Source organism: Bombina bombina, chromosome 4 (genome assembly GCF_027579735.1).
Source record: "Bombina bombina isolate aBomBom1 chromosome 4, aBomBom1.pri, whole genome shotgun sequence".
NCBI classification, from domain to species: domain Eukaryota; kingdom Metazoa; phylum Chordata; class Amphibia; order Anura; family Bombinatoridae; genus Bombina; species Bombina bombina.
In genome coordinates, this window is record NC_069502.1 from 336,572,938 (window position 1) to 336,587,350 (window position 14,413).

Below are 14,413 nucleotides of genomic sequence, written 5' to 3' on the forward strand. Positions count from 1 at the left end.
CATCTTAATTACTAATGAGATATTCACCTCCTGGTCAGCAGGAGGAGGCAAAGAGCACCACAGCAGAGCTGTTAAATAGCTCCTCCCTTCCCTCCCACTCCAGTCATTCGACTGAAGTTAGGAAGAGAAAAGAAAAGCCAAGGTGCAGGTGTCTGAAGTTTACAATAACCCACAACCTGTCTAAAAGAACAGGGCGGGCCGTGGACTCATCGTGTCAAAAAATAAATAAATTTATCAGTTAAGCATACATTTTCTTTTCTTTTTTAAGACACGATGAGTCCATGGATCATCTTAATTACTAATGGGATTCAATACCCAAGCTAGAGTACACAGATGATATGGGAGGGACAAGACAGGGAACCTAAATGGAAGGCACCACTGCACAAAGAACCTTTCTCCCAAAAACAGCCTCAGCCGAGGTAAAAGTGTCAAATTTTGAAAATTTTGAAAAAGTATGAAGAGAGGACCAAGTTGCAGCCTTGTAAATCTGTTCCACAGAAGCTTCATTTTTGAATGCCCACGAAGAAGCAACAGCCCTCGTGGAATGAGCCGTAACCCTCTCGGGAGGCTGCTGCCCAGTAGTCTCATATGCAAAACGTATGACACTCTTCAGCCAAAAAGAAAGAGAAGTAGCCGTAGCTTTCTGACCCTTACGTTTTCCAGAGAAAATGACAAACAAAGAAGAAGACTGACGAAAGTCTTTAGTCGCCTGAATATTAAAACTTTAAGGCACGGACCTTTAGGAAGAAATCCTAATTTAGTCCGTAAACTACATTATCTGAGTAGAAAATAAGGTAAGGAGACTTACTGCAAAGCCGAGAGCTCTGATACTCCTCGTCACTTTGCCACTTCCTATCACTAACGTAGGCAAAGAGAATGACTGGAGTGGGAGGTAAGGGAGGAGCTATTTAACAGCTCTGCTGTGGTGCTCTTTGCCTCCTCCTGCTGACCAGGAGGTGAATATCCCATTAGTAATTAAGATGATCCGTGGACTCATTGTGTCTTAAAAAAGAAACAAAGTCAGCACTTACCTTTGTATTTTGCCCGACAGCAGGGCAGCTCAGCAGGTTTAGGAGGTCCTCTCCCTCCCATAGCCCTGTGGAAATCAAAAAGCCTGAGTTAACTTTGCTTAGGCTGTTAGCAGAAGGGCAGCATCAATGTATAGGAGGCGCAGTGAGAATTATGTCCCGCCAGTTCCTATTGCTCTAATGCCACCAAAAGCTCTACTGAAGAGACTGATATGGATTACGGCTACACCTTAGAACAAAGCAGCACTCTCTGGCACTACTTTAAAAATAATAAACACTTGATTGAAGAATCTTTTCTAACACCTCACTTTACCTCTTCAAATCACTAACGTAGGCAAAGAGAATGACTGGGGTGGGAGAGAAGGGAGGAGCTATTTAACAGCTCTGCTGTGGTGCTCTTTGCCTCCTCCTGCTGACCAGGAGGTGAATATCCCACAAGTAGGGAAGAGAATTTTTTTTTTTTAAATAACTTTTTTGTAATGCAGAATGGCAGTTCTAGAGCACCCCAGACAGCCTCTACACCACCTCAGCTAGCTCTGCTGAGGTGCCTACCTGTCCTGCTGGTTGCCAGAGTCAATAGATAAAATCCGGACTCAATACAGAGCTGCTCCCACCGGTATCCGGCGACTGTTTCACTGAAAATTGCAGAGCCGCAATAAAGTATTTGCCGCTTCAAAACCCCATCCATCATGGGCGTATCAAGCTAAACCTCCAGGCCAGCATTAATCTATACTCTGAAAGTAAAGCCACCGAGAGCAAGTAAAAACACCAAAACCCTGACCGGAACAATAAACAAACTGAGCCTATATCCTCCTCTCATCCCCAGTGCCTGCACACACTGCCTCACATTATCCTATTCACCCACAATATGATTAATGCATATGGTGTCCCATACAGAGTTAAAGGGAAAGTCTAGTCAAAATTAAATTTTAATGAACTTTCCAATTTACTTTTATCATCAAATTTGCTTTTTTCTCTTAGTATTCTTAGTTGAAACTAAACCTAGGCAGACTCATATGCTAATTTCTAAACCCTTGAGGGCTGCCTCTTATTACAGGCTCTTTAAATTCCTTTTCAACTCAAAGAGACTAAAAGTACACGTGGGCCATATAGATAACACTGTGTACAGGCACAGGGAGTTATTTAAGATTTAGCACAAAACAATGCTAAATGCAAGTCAATTTATAATAAACAGTCACAGTGATGTGATCAGGGGGCTGGAAGAAGGTTCTTAGATACAAGGTAATCACAGAGTTAAAAAGTGTATTTATAAGTGTTGGTTATGCAAAACCGGGGAATGGGTAATAAAGGGATTATCTATCTTTTAAAACAATAACAATTCTATGGTAGACTGTCCCTTTAACTGTTAAAGTGCCATATTTGTCTTTATACTTGCTAAGAAAAAGAAAATGTATGCTTACCTGATAAATGTATTTCTTTTTTGACACAATGAGTCCACGGATCATCTAATTACTATTGGGAATATCACTCCTGCCCTGCAGGAGGCGGCAAAGAGCACCACAGCAAAGCTGTTAAATATCACCTCCCTTCCCTCCCACTCCAGTCATTCGACTGAATTAAAGGAGAGAAAGGAAGCAACAAGGTGCAGAGGTGTCTGAAGTTTATAACAAACCAGCAACCTGTCTGAAGAACAGGGCAGGCCGTGGACTCATCATGTCAAAAAAGAAATACATTTATCAGGTAAGCATACAAATTATTTTTTTTAATGACACGAGTCCACAGATCATCTAATTACTATTGGGAATCAATACCCAAGCTAGAGTACACAGATGATACGGGAGGGACAAGACAGGGAACCTAAGCGGAAGGCATCACTGCTTGAAGAACCTTTCTCCCAAAGGCAGTCTCAGCCGAAGCAACTTGCAGAATTTTGAAAAAGTGTGAAGGGAGGACCAAGTTGCAGCCTTGCAAATCTGTTCCACAGAAGCTTCGTTCTTGAATGCCCATGAGGAAGCAACAGCCCTCGTGAAATGAGCCGTAACACTCTGGAGGATGCTGTCCAACAGTTTCATAGGCAAAACGAATAATACTCTTAGTAGCTTTCTGTCCCTTATGTTTTCCCGAGAAAACCACAAAGCAGAAGACTGACGAAAGTCCTTAGTCGCCTGTAAGTAAAGTTTTAAGGCACATACCACGTCTAAATTGTGCAAAAAACGTTTCTTCTGAGAAGGATTAGGACATAAGGAATGAACATCAATCTCCTGATTAATGTTCCTGTCAGAAACTACCGTAGGTAGAAATCCTAACTTTGTACGTATAACTACCTTAACCGAATGAAAAATAAGGTAAGGAGACTCATAGTGCAATGCCGAGAGTTCTGACACTCTACGTGCAAAAGAAATAGCAACAAGAAACAAAACTTTCCAAGATAACAACTTAATATATACGGAATGCATAGGCTCAAACGGAGCCCCTTGAAGAACCTTAAGAACTAAATTAAGACTCCAGGGAGGAATAATTGGTTTGAACACAGGCGGGCCTGATCCAGACCAAAGCCTGGCAAAAAGATTGCACGTCTGGTACGTCCGTCAGACGCTTGTGTAACAAAATAGACAAGGCAGATATTTGACCCTTTAGGGAACTAGCTGATAATCCTTTCTCCAAACCCTCTTGGAGAACAGACAAAATTCTAGGGATCCTAATCCTACTCCAAGAGTAGCCCTTGGATTCGCACCAATGGAGATATTTACGCCATATCTTGTAGTAAATCTTCGTAGTTACAGGCTTACGGGCCTGAATCATGGTCTCTATGACCGATTCTGAAAAGCCCCACTTGGATAAAATTAAGCGTTAAATCTCCAAGCAGTCAGCTTCAGAGAAACTAGATTCGGATGAAGGAAGGGCCCTTGAAGTAAAAGGTCCTTCCTCAACGGAAGTCTCCAAGCTGGATGAGATGACATATCCACCAGATCTGCATAACAAATCCTGCGAGGCCAAGCCGGTGCAATGAGGATCACTGACGCCCTCTCCTGCTTAATTCGAGCAATGACTCAAGGAAGAAGAGCGAACGGAGGAAATAGGTATGCTACACTGAAGGTCCAAGATACCGCCAAGGCATCTATCAGTACAGCCTGAGGGTCCCTGGACCTCGATCCGTACCTTGGAAGCTTGGCATTCTGACGAGATGCCATGAGATCCAATTCCAGCTGACTCTATCTGAGAATCAGGCTGGAAAACACTTCCGGATGGATAAGTCTACCTGCTCAGGAAGTCCGCTTCCCAGTTGTTCACCCCTGGGATGTGGATCGCCGACAGACAACAAGAGTGGGTTTCCGCCCACCGAAGAATTTTGGCTACCTCCTTCATTGCTAAGGAACTCTGCATTCCTCCCTGATGATTGATGTAAGCCACTTAAGTTATGTTGTCCGACTGGAACCTGATAGACTGGGCCGAGGCTAAATGGGGCCAGGCCAGAAGAGCATTGAGGATTGCTCTCAGCTCCAGAATGTTGATTGGTAGAACAGACTCTGACTGAGTCCAAACTCCCTGAGTCTTTTGGGAGCCCCAGACTGCTCCCCATCCCAGAAGGCTGGCGTCTGTCACAATTACCCAAGAGGGTCTGCAAAAGCAGGTTCCCTGGGAGAGATGATCCTGAGACAACCACCATTTAAGAGAATCCCTTGTCTCCTGTTTCAGTAGTATTCAAGAAGACAAATCTGCATAATCTCCGTTCCATTGACTGAGCATGTTTAGCTGCAGAGGTCTAAGATGGAAACAAGCGAACGGGATGATGTCCATTGCCGCTACCATCAGCCCAAATACCTCCATGCACTGACCCACTGATGGCCGAGGTGCGGACTGAAGTGCTAGACAAGAATCGCAAATCTTTGATTTCCTGACTTCTGTCAGAAAAATCTTCATTGAGACGGAATCTATTATGGTTCCCAAGAAGGTTACCCTTGTACTTGGAACTAAGGAGCTCTTTTCCAAATTTACCTTCCAACCATGAGACGACAAGAAGGATAACAACATTTCCGTGTGGGACCTTGCTAGTTGAAAGGATGGCGCCTGGACCAGAATGTCGACCAGATAGGGCGCCACTGCAATGCCCCGTAATCGAAGCACCGCCAACAGAGATCCCAGAATCTTTGAGAAAATTCTGGGAGCTGTGGCAAGAACGAAAGGAAGAGCTACGAATTGAAAGTGTTTGTCTAGGAAGGCAAACCTTAGAAACCTGTGATGGTCCCTGTGAATGGGGACATGCGGGTACGCGTCCTTTAAATCCACAGTCGTCATAAATTGGCCCTCTTGGACCAAAGGAAGAACGAATAGTTTCCATCTTGAAGGACGGTACTCTGAGGAATTTGTTTACTCTTGAGATCTAAAATTGGTCTGAAGGTTACCTCTTTTTTGGGAACCACAAACAGGTTGGAATAAAATCCCAGACCCCGTTCCTGCATCGGAACAGCAACTATCACTCCTAGGGTGGAGAGGTCCCTTACACATTGTAATAATGCCTCTCTCTTTGTCTGGTCTGCAGATAATCTTGAAGGCAGAAACCTGCCTCTGGGAGGAAAACTTCTGAACTCTAGTTTGTATCCCTGGGACACTTTCTACTGCCCAGGGATCCTGAACATCTCTAGCCCAAACCTGGGCGAAAAGGAAAGTCTGCCCCCTACCAGATCCGGTCCCGGATCGGGGGCATGCCCTTCATGCTGTTTTTGATTCAATAGCAGGCTTCTTGAATTGTTTTAATTTATTCCAAGCCTGGTTGGCCCTCCAGGAGGGTTTGGACTGCTCCTGCTTGGAGGCAGAAATGGAAGAACTTCCTTTGAAATTTCGAAAGGAACGAAAATTACTTTTACGTCCCTTTTCCTTGTATCTTTTATTTTGAGGAAGGTGGTTACCCTTTCCTCCCATGATATCAGAGATTATGTCCGTCAAGCCCGGTCCAAACAAGGTCTTCCCTTTGTAAGGAATCGCTAGAGGTTTAGACTTAGATGACACATCCGCAGACAAAGGCTTTAACAATAAGGCTTTGCGAGCTTAGATAGCAAAACCTGAAATCTTTGCTCCCAGTGTCCCCTGTAGGGAAGCATCAGTAATAAAGGAATTAGCCAACTTAAAGGGACATTCCAGTCAAAAATTAAATGCACATAGATTTATTACGTCTTTGAATAGAAACATATTTGCAATATACTTGTATTGGTAAAAATGATTCTAGTAAAAGTTATAACTGTTTTAGTGTTAACATTTTTCTCTGCACGTGCATGTGAAGCATAGCTAGATATTGTCACTGCACCCACATTTTAAATAGTGCAGCTGCTCAGATAATCAGTGGGGCTTTTATCATGCCAGCAATTAACAAATTGAGTCATTACCAGATGGTACAAGCACCTTAGGCTCTCTAAACAAGTGCTGTATTTAAAATGCTGGTACACGTTGCATACTTGAATACACTTTTGAAACAGCTATAGCTTTTCTTAGAAGCATTTTTGCTAATGCATGTATATTACAAAATTGTTTCTGTTCAATACCGCAATGCACCCATATGATTTCCAATTTTGGCTGGAATATCCCTTTAAGGGCTTTTATCCTATCCTGAATTTCATCAAGGGTAGTGTCTGTCCTAATAGCATCAGACAACGCATCAAACCAGTATGCCGCCACGCCAGTGACGGTAGCAATGCAATGCAGGTTGCCATTGTAACCCCTGGTGTATGTACGTACATCTTCTTGAGTAACCTCTCCAGTTTTTTATCCATTGGATCCTTAAAGGCACAACTATCCTTTATGAGTATTGTAGTTCTCTTGGCCAGAGTGGAAACTGCTCCTTCCACCTTGGGTACTGTTTGCCAAGACTCCTTGATAGAGTCTGCTATGGGAAACATCTTTTTAAATATAGGAGGAGAAAAAGGGATACCCGGTCTCTCCCATTCCTTAGCAATGATCGCAGTAGCTCTATCTGGCATAGGAAAAACCTCCACCAAGGAAGGTACATCAAAATATTTGTTTAGCATACTGGATTTCTTAGGATTAACTACGACTGTGGTGTCGCAGTGGTCCAATGTAGCTAAAACCTCCTTGAGTAACAGACGGAGGTGTTCTAGTTTAAACCTGAAAGACACAACTTCAGTATCAGCAAGAGGAATTACACTGTCAGAATCTAAAATTCCACCTTCAGATGCTACTAAGGAATTCCCCTCCTCAGGCTTCTGGGAGGGGGCATTTGAAATAGCAACAACTGCGTCAGAAACCTCACTTCTTTCTCTTACGCTTTCCCTGTAACATAGGAAAAGCAGACAACGCATCAGAAACTGTAGAAGACATGAGAGAAGCGATGTCTTGCAACGCAATTCCAGAAGGAATTCGAGGAAGCGCAGGGCACTGCTTGTGCGGGCGGTAAACTTTGGGATGCTTGAGGAGAAAGCTGCGACATAAATTGAACATTGTCAATAGACTCCTGGGCAACATCCCCCTTGGAACATGTTGGCTCAGAAAAAAGAAAAATAATGCTTACCTGATAAATTTGTTTCTTTTTAGACACAATGAGTCCACGGATTCTCATCCTTACTTGTGGGATTACACCTCCTGGACAGCAGGAGGAGGCAAAGAGCACCACAGCAGAGCTGCTATATATAGCTCCTCCCTTCCCTCCCACTCCAGTCATTCAACCGAAGTTAGGAAGAGAAAGGAAAAGCCAAGGTGCAGAGGTGTCTGAAGTTTACAAAAATTAAGAACCTGTCTCAGAGAACAGGGCGGGCCGTGGACTCATGTCTAAAAAGAAACAAATTTATCAGGTAAGCATAAATTTTCTTTTCTTTTTAAAGACACAAGGAGTCCACAGATTCTCATCCTTACTTGTGGGATACAATACCAAAGCTAGAGTACATGGATGATAAGGGAGGGACAAGTCAGGGAACCTAAACGGAAAGCACCACTGCTTGAAGAACCTTTCTCCCAAAAGCAGCTTCAGCCGAGGCAAAAGTATCAGATTTATAAAATTTAGAAAAAGTGTGAAGAGAGGACCAAGTTGCAGCCTTCCAAATCTGTTTTACAGAAGCTTCATTTTTGAATGCCCATGAGGAAGCAACAGCCCTAGTGGAATGAGCTGTAACTCTTTCAGGAGGCTGCTTTCCAGCAGTCTCATATGCAAAACGGATGATACTCTTCGGCCAAAAAGAGAAAGGTAGCCGTAGCTTTCTGACCCTTACGTTTTCCATGACAAAGAAGACGACTGACTAAAGTCCTTAGTCGCTTATAAATAAAATTTCAATGCACGGACCATATCCAAATTGTGCAAAAGACGTTCCTTTTGAGAAGAAGGATTAGGACACAAGGAAGGAACAACAATCTCCTGATTAATGTTCCTATCTGAAACAACCTTAGGAATGAAAACTAGCTTATCTGAATGGAAGATAAGGTAAGGAGAAGAGTATTGTAATGCCAAGAGCTCAGACACTCTGCGAGCTGAAGAAATAGCAACAAGAAATAAAACTTTCCAAGATAACTTAATATCTAAGGAATGCATAGGCTCAAACAGAGCCCCTTGAAGAACTTTAAGAACTAAATTCAGACATGGAGGAGTAACTGATTTGAACACAGGCCTGATTCTAACCAAGGCCTGACAAAAAGATTGTACATCTGGAACCTCAGCCAGACATTTGTGTAACAAAATAGATAAGGCAGAAATTTGTCCCTTTAGGGAACTTGTCGACAAACCCTTCTCCAAACCCTCTTGGAGAAGAGACAGAATTCTGGGAATCTTAACTCTACTCCATGAGTAGTCTTTGGATTCACAACAATAAAGATATTTACACCATATCTTATGGTAAATTTTCTAGTTACAGGCTTACGAGCCTGAATCATAGTCTATGACCAAATCAGAAAAACCTTGCTTGGACAGGATTAACCGTTCATTCTCAAAGCAGTCAGCTTCAGAGAAGCTAGATTTAGGTGAAGGAAGGGCCCTTGAATGAGGTCCTTCCTCAACTGAAGTCTCCAAGGTGGCAGGAATGACAAGTCCACCAAATCTGCATACCAAATTCTGCAAGGCCATGCAGGAGCAATGAGGATCACCGGTGCCCTCTCCTGCTTGATTCGAGCAATAACCCGAGGAAGAAGCGGAAACGGAGGAAACTAGTATGCAAGATTGAAGGACCAAGGAACCGCCAGAGCATCTATCAGTTCCGCCTGGGGATCCCTGGACCTTGACCCGTATCTCGGGAGCTTGGCATTCTGACGAGATGCCCATGAGATCCAACTCCGGCCGACCCCATTTGAGAATCAGGTTGGAGAACACCTCCGGATGGAGTTCCCACTCTCCCGGATGAAAAGTCTGCCTGCTCATAAAGTCCGCCTCACTGTTGTCCACCCCTGGGATGTGGATCGCTGACAGATGGCAAGAGTGAGCCTCTGCCCACCAAATTATTTTGGCTACCTCGGTCATCACTAAGGAACTCTTCGCTCCTCCTTGATGACTGATGTAAGCCAGTGTCGTTATGTCGTCCGACTGGAATCTGATGAATTGGGCCGCAGCCAACTGAGGCCAGGCCAGGAGAGCATTGAAGATCGCTCTCAGTTACAGGATGTTGCTAGGAAGAACAGACTCTGCCTGAGTCCACATTCCCTGAGCCTTTAGGGAACCCCATAAAGCTCCCCACCCTAAAAGCCTAAAAGGCTAGCATCCCTGGGATAGATGATCCAGAGACAACCACCATCGAAGAGAGTCCCTCGTCTCCTGTTCCAGGGTTATTCGAGGAGACAAATCTGCGTAATCTCCATTCCACTGCCTGAGCATGTTTAACTGCAAAGGCCTGAGGTGAAACCGAGCAAACGGGATGATGTCCATTGCCACCATCAGTCTGATTACTTCCATGCACTGAGCCACTGACGGCCAAGGATTGGACTGAAGTGCTCGGCAAGCCCCTACATTTTTTTATTTCCTGACCTCTGTCAGAAAAATCCTCATAGATATAGATCTATTAGGGTTCCCAAGAAGGTTACCCTTGTTTTCGGGATTAAGGAACTCTTGTCCAAATTTACCTTCCACCCATGAGATCTCAGGAAGGATAGCCCAACGTTGGTATGAGATATTGCTTGTTGACAAGATGGCGCCTGGATTAGAATATCGTCCAGATAGGGCGCCACCGCAATACCCCGCAGTCTTAGAACTGCCAGTAGAGACCCCAGAACTTTTGTGAAAATTCTGGGTGCCGTGGCCAGCCCAAAGGGAAGAGCCACGAACTGAAAATGTTTGTCCAGAAAGGCAAACCTCAGGAACTTGTGATGATCTCTGTGGATAGGAACATGTAGATATGCATCCTTTAAATCCACTGTCATAAATTGACCCTCCTGGATCAATGGAAGAATGGTACGAATGGTTTCCATTTTGAATGAAGGAACTCTGAGAAACTTGTTTAGACTCTTGAGGTCTAAGATAGGTCTGAAGGTTCCCTCTTTTTTGGGAACCACAAACAGATATGAATAAAAACCCTGTCCCTGAACTGGAACAATTACTCTCAGGGAGAAGAGGTCTCTTACACAATGTAAGAATGCCTCTTTCTTTATTTGGTTTGCAGATAATCTCGAAAGAAGAAATCTTCCTGTGGGAGGAAAGCTTTTGAATTTGTTTGTATCCCTGAGACACTATTTCTACTGCCCAGGGATCCTCAACGTCCCGAACCCAAGCCAGAACAAAGAATGAGAGCCTGCCCCCTACCAAATCCAGTCCCGGATTGGGGGCCTGCCCTTCATGCTGTTTTGGATTCAATAGCAGGCTTCTTGGATTGTTTACCCTTGTTCCAAGACTGGTTGGGTCTCCAAGTAGACTTAGATTGCGAATAGTTCCCTTCCTGTTTAGAGGAAGAAGGGAAAACAGAATTTATGTTTACCTGATAAATTTCTGTCTCCTACAGTGTGTCCGGTCCACGGCTTCATCCTTAGTTGTGGGATATTCTCATTCCCTACAGGAAATGGCAAAGAGAGCACACAGCAAAGCTGCCCATATAGCCCCCCCTCTAGCTCCGCCCCCCAGTCATTCGACCAACGGTTAGGAGAAAAAGGAGAACCATAAAGGTGCAGTGGTGACTGTAGTGTACAAAAAACAAAAATTTTAAACCTGACTAAAAGCCAGGGCGGGCCGTGGACCGGACACACCGTAGGAGAAAGAAATTTATCAGGTAAACATAATTTCTGTTTTCTCCTACATTGGTGTGTCCGGTCCACGGCTTCATCCTTACTTGTGGGAACCAATACCAAAGCTTTAGGACACGGATGAAGGGAGGGAACAAGTCAGGTTACCTAAACGGAAGGCACCACTGCTTGTAAAACCTTTCTCCCAAAAATAGCCTCCGAAGAAGCATAAGTATCGAATTTGTAAAATTTGGCAAATGTATGCAGAGAAGACCAAGTCGCTGCCTTGCAGATCTGTTCAACAGAAGCCTAATTCTTGAAGGCCCATGTGGAAGCCACAGCTCTAGTAGAGTGAGCTGTAATTCGTTCAGGAGGCTGCCGTCCGGCAGTCTCATAAGCCAATCGGATGATGCTTTTTAGCCAAAAGGAAAGAGAGGTAGCAGTAGCTTTCTGACCTCTCCTCTTACCAGAATAGACGACAAACAAGGATGATGTCCGTCTGAAATCCTTTGTTGCTTCTAAATAGAATTTTAAAGCACGAACCACATCTAGGTTATGTAACAAACGTTCCTTCTTCGAAACTGGATTCGGACACAGAGAAGGAACCACTATTTCCTGGTTAATATTCCTGTTGGAAACCACTTTTGGAAGAAAACCAGGCTTGGTACGTAAAACTACCTTATCTGTATGGAATACCAGATAGGGTGAAGTACACTGCAAAGCAGACAATTCAGAAACTCTTCTAGCAGAAGAAATAGCAACCAAAAACAGAACTTTCCAAGATAGTAACTTAATATCTATGGAATGTAAAGGTTCAAACAGAACCCCTTGAAGAACTGAAAGAACTAAGTTTAGACTCCATGGAGGAGTCATAGGTCTGTAGACAGGCTTGATTCTGAAAAACGTCTGGCTGCCAGACGTTTGTGCAACAAGACAGACAGAGCAGATATCTGTCCTTTTAGAGAACTAGCTGACAGACCTTTCTCCAAACCCTCTTGGAGAAAGGAAAGTATCCTTGGAATCCTAATTTTACTCCATGAGGAACCCTTGGATTCGCACCAACAGAGATATTTTTGCCATATCTTATGGTAAATTTTCCTGGTCACAGGTTACCTTCCTTAGGGGTTATTCAAAACAGTAATAAGCCTCTCTAAAGTCCTTTTCTAAGCCTCTGGACCTTCCACGTGAAGCTGCATGAACTGCCTAGTGAGAAGTAACTGCGCAACTGAGGCGCGAAAATGAGGCCTCCTCCCTCTGCATTCCAGAGTGAAGGGGCCTTTCTGCCAAGATTAGGTGTCTAAACGGCTCCCACAATAGTGTCAACCAGCATAGAGCCCAAGTTATAAGCCTTAATTCTGTTACTGAGTCTAAGAAAATGGCTTACCTATCCCAGAAGGGAAAACTGACAGTCTTCTAGCATTACTAGGTCTTGTTAGAAAAGTGACTGATCAGGAGGGCGGAGCTAGCCTGCACCAAGATGGCTGCGGGGCTCTAGAGCTCCGGTGTGAGGTTGGCCAAACTTTTACAGATCGAGCAGGAAAACGACTTTTTAGCTCTGAAAATTACTGCCTTTAACAGCTGAACACCCGCTGTACACCCTCATACCCGTTGAAGCAGTTAAAGAGGACAGTTGGACCGTAATACCCATGGAGCGGTGAGGCGGACCACGTGGCCTAACGCTACATTACTCCTTTTTATTCACTCATGCAGCTAACATCCTCAATGCTAATGATCGAGGGATCCCGGCTGAATCTGCAGCACAGCAAAGAGCAGAGATATCGCCTGAGACCGGATCCGGTAGACAGCTTGGGAAAGCACCGCAGACGCCTAATGTGGTGAGAAACCTTAAGGGGATATGGCACAAACCCCCACTACATAACCCACACGATCTACTCCCCAATCATAGTAATCAACATACACATTAGGGGGATATTGGAGCCAGACCCCTTGAATCTATGAGTGACTCTGTCTCTGAATGATTTACGCATCAATGCACCTAGCACGGCAACTTTTTTGCTCCCCACTCCAGTATTACACAGCATAACAAGTTTGAACTAATAGGTTGTACCCTGGTCCCACATGCTAGGCGGCACACGCAATATCGCCATTGAGGAAGGCATGGACATCTTATAAACTGCTGCACTTTCAGCTCAATATATACATGCGGGCCAGAGCATAAACACCTTGCCTTTATGTGTTGTTGAAATTCCTACTGCTTGTATAATAACATCACACTGGGTCAACGGGGTGCCTGCAATCTCCCTGCATTTTGCTTTTACATGGCTTCAAAAAAAGGCCCCAGATCTGAGAAATCCAGCAAGGGACTAACTCCTGCACCTTCAAAAGTTCACTCCTTTTTTAAAAACATGGAGATCCCTTCACCGAATTCACCCCCTAAACCACAGGAGACAGCCATTACACAACCTTTAGCGGAGGTTCATCAAGGGGATGACACCACGTTAACGAAAACAGACATAATGGCTCTCCCATCAAAGGAAGATTTCACTAACTTTATTGCCCAAGTGAGTTGCATGATTAAGTCGAGTCTATCGGAGGTTAAGAAAGAAAGAAATGAGATTGGTAACAGGATCATGCATTTGGAGGAAGATATAGAACAGACTGATAGAATTCTGGACCAGCAGATACGCCACACCTCTCAAAACTCTGCCCTTATACGACAGCTACAAGATCAGGTCGAAGACCTGGATAACAGGGGCAGACGCCAAAATATTCGGATCAGAGGCATCCCAGAAGCTATTAAGTCTGCTGAATTGTTACCCTATCTTCAGAAGTTGTTCAATAATTTAATGGGGACTGACGACCAAGAGGTGAACCCTATTGAATTCCAACTAGACAGATTTCATCGAGCCCTCAGGCCTGTACCCAAAGACAATGCCCCCCCACGGGATGTCATCCTCAGGTTTACCTGTTTCAAAGATAAAGAGAACATTCTGGCTGCGGCCAGGAAGCAAGCCCCTATATCTTTTGAGGGCCACCCACTTCAGTTTTATGCAGGGGCGTATTAAGGCATAGGCCAACAAGGCCGGTGCCTAGTGCAGCAGATTTTAAGGGGCAGCAGAATTTTGAGTCCCTAGGGCCACTCTACTGAACTCAGGGCCGGGTGGCTAAATCAACCAATTACAAATGACTTAAATGGCTGGCCCGGCTATTGCTATCCTATGTGATTGTATGTGGGTGCGTATGACATGGTGACAGTGGAGGCGGAGCTCACTTGCGCAGCCTGGCCTGGACTGAGAGGGAATGCTGTATTCTTCCTGGCTCCACCGCGT